At 50.7% G+C, this 2,820-nt stretch overlaps 1 protein-coding gene across 4 annotated transcripts in view; it reads left to right on the top strand.

Moving 5' to 3' along the window:
• The first annotated feature begins 2,604 nt into the window (after positions 1-2,604).
• SFXN1 (sideroflexin 1) overlaps positions 2,605-2,820 on the top strand; it is a 35,904-nt gene continuing 35,688 nt past the window's right edge. For 2 of the 4 annotated variants that reach the window (XM_040630278.1, XM_040630276.1), the window contains exon 1: positions 2,606-2,698. The gene's annotated coding sequence lies outside the window, so the exon portion shown is untranslated. Of the gene's footprint in view, positions 2,699-2,820 lie in introns of all 4 variants that reach the window. The other 2 variants (XM_040630275.1, XM_040630277.1) reach the window with 2 other exon arrangements.

Here is a 2,820-nt window from a genome sequence, read left to right as displayed (position 1 = left end):
GCCCAGAAGCCCAGGTTGGCTGAGCCAGGGCCTGAAAGGATGTCATCTGAACTCTGTCTCTTTTGCATCTTTCAACTTGGCTTCTCTTCTGCAGAGTGGCAGAAAGTCTACCCCAACAGACAGCCCCTGATCCACATTCTCCCAGCTCAGTAACCCCAATAGGGGCAGTGGAGGAGCATGAGACCACATATAAATTCAGAACAGGGTTCTGTTCGGTCCAGCTTGGGTCTTGGAACCAGGACTGTGGCGGTGTGAGAAGATAAATGATTGACAATCTGACCAGGATCAAATGAAGTGAGTTGGGGGAGCTCTCCCAAAATAAACCGGGACACTTGGAAGGCAAAGAAAAACACGTGACAGAATTTTTGATAAAGAATGTCGCCAATTCTCCACCTGCCTATACATCTACACCTGTTCGCAATGTCACTTTACAGTTCCTCCCATCAAGAGAGAAAATCTATTTTCCCCTGAATCTGGGCTGGGCTTGTAACTTGACCAGTAGGATGAAGTGGAAGCGAAGGCGTGTCAGTCCCAAGCCTTGACCTTCAGAGGCCTTGAGTTTCCTTCCTCTATCTCTCTCTCCCTCCCTCTCTCCCTCCTCCATTCCCTTGTGGGTCCACTTGTCCCAGCTGAGGTCCCAGACATGTGAGAGAGCCCTGCTAAGATCCACAAAGCCACCGACAGCCCATAGCTGACCAGACACATGAGTAAGCCCTGCTGAGCCCAGCTTCCATCAGCACAACTGCCAGCCAACATAGACTGGGGAACAAACAAGTGTTCCTTGTTGTATATTCCTGAGGGTGTCTAGTTCTGGGGCAACTTTACTGTAGCAACAGATAACTGATACACTCTGCCTCTGCTCTGTCTCTTGCTACCCATTCTGCAGGCAAGTTAGGCAGTCCCTCCTCCAAGCCCTCATAGCCCGAGTCACATAGCCCACATTATACCGTTGCTATTTTTATATTGAATTATAAGCATTTCTTACAATTATTTGTTTACATACCTATCTTCTTGCCAATAAGCTCTGTGAGGGAGGGACTTTTTTTTTTTTTTTTAATCTTTTTGTGCCAAACATTTGGCACAAGGTATGGTAAAGAACAGAAACTGGTTCAACATTCATAGGAACTCTGAGGATAAGGAATGCTACCAAAAAACTATTTGTGAACCCTATGCTGAGTGCCCACATCACTGGCCAGTTTGAGTATCTTTACTTATGTATGGGGGCCATTTGTTTTCCCTTCTCTGTAAATTGTATATTCATGATTTTTGTATGTCTTTCCATTGGGTTATTTCTTCTTACTAGTTTTTAAATGGCTTTTCATAATATTTTCTGGGTAGGTGTTCTTTGCTATATCCATGCATTGAAAATATTTCCTCCCAGTCTGTGAACTTTTCACTTCTCTTATGCTATCATTGGTGAGCTATCAAATTAAATTCAATTTTTGAGTTTTCCTGAGGCTTAACTTTTCAGTCTTTCCTTTATATTTGGTACTTTTTGTGTTTATTTAAGAATGTCTCCTTATCCCAGGGTCATAAACATACCCTCCTACATGGTCTGCTAAAAACTTGGGAGTTTTGTTTCTCATATTCGGGTCTTTAATCCATCTGGAGCGGAGTTTCGTATATGACGTAAGGTAAAGATTCGATTGCCCCAGTATTATTTAGTGAATATTTATCCTACCCCCCTCACTTGGGATGCCAGCTCAGAGCACGTAGGGTCCTTGTCAGGTACCTGCATGTGGCTGCACCAAGCTATTTGTCGATTCCTGGGCAGCCACACTACCTGCCCGTATTCGTTAAATGAGTCATTCCACCTTACTCTTTTTTCTTCAGATCTGTGTTGGCTATTTCTGGTTCTTTATTTTTCCATATACACTTTATAGTCATCAAGTTGTACGTCCACACTCTCCTACACTAGATTTGTCAGAATTTTGTTTGGAATTGCATTGTATTTATAGGTTATTTGAGGAAGAAATTATGACTTTAAAAATGGAATCTTCTCCATGAACATGATGTAATTCACCATATATGAGATTAATTCTCACCGCTTCACCTGTATCAACCCGGTCCAAGCCAACCGGGTAGCCTCCCTCCTGGCCTCTGCCTCCACATCACCTCCCCTATTGCCTATTCTCCACACAGTAGCCAGAGCCACTCTTTTAAAGACACAAGTCAGTTCGTGGCCCTTGTACCGCCGAAAATTGCCTCGTGGCACCACCGGCGCCGAACTCCGCACTTTGGGAAACACGGGTTTAAATGAACAAATGAGTGAGTCAGTGAGTGGCTGCGGACTCTTTGCAAGGCCCTGGCAATAAACAAACGATCCAGTAAAGGGTAGTCCCCTCGGGGATACCCAAATGGAAAGCAGCGGCACCGGCCTGGGCGGAGAGAGCCCCGCCCGGCGGCGAGCACAAACTTGGGAGCGCACCGCGGAGACGGAGGGCGGGGAGGAGCCGTCAGCGAAAGCGCGGGCACGGGGGAGCGCGCGGGGCGCGGCGCGAGGCTGGGCGAAGAGCTCCGCGGCTCCGGGGCGGGTCCGAGGCTCCACGCGGCCGCCTAGCTCCGCTCGGGGACGCGCTCCGAAGGCGCGCACCGGGCGGCGGCGGCGCGCGGGGCGGCTCTGGCGGGAGAAGCGCTTCCGGTGGCGGCGCGGGCGGCGCGGAGCGGGTGCTGCGGGCGGCGCGGGCGGCGGGGAGCGGTGAGTCGCGGGCCGCGGGCCCGACGGGACTGGGTGGCGAGCGCGCGGGGAGCCCGGCGGAGGGGCGAGGGCGGGGGCGCGCGCCCGCGGGCCGGCGGCGCGTAGCCCCCCCCCCCCCCCCC

The sequence above is a fragment of the Ursus maritimus genome, unplaced genomic scaffold (genome assembly GCF_017311325.1).
Source record: "Ursus maritimus isolate PB19 unplaced genomic scaffold, ASM1731132v1 scaffold_15, whole genome shotgun sequence".
NCBI classification, from domain to species: Eukaryota; Metazoa; Chordata; class Mammalia; order Carnivora; family Ursidae; genus Ursus; species Ursus maritimus.
The sequence above is the reverse complement of the archived record's forward strand: the minus strand, read 5'-3'. Positions and strand labels throughout refer to the sequence as shown.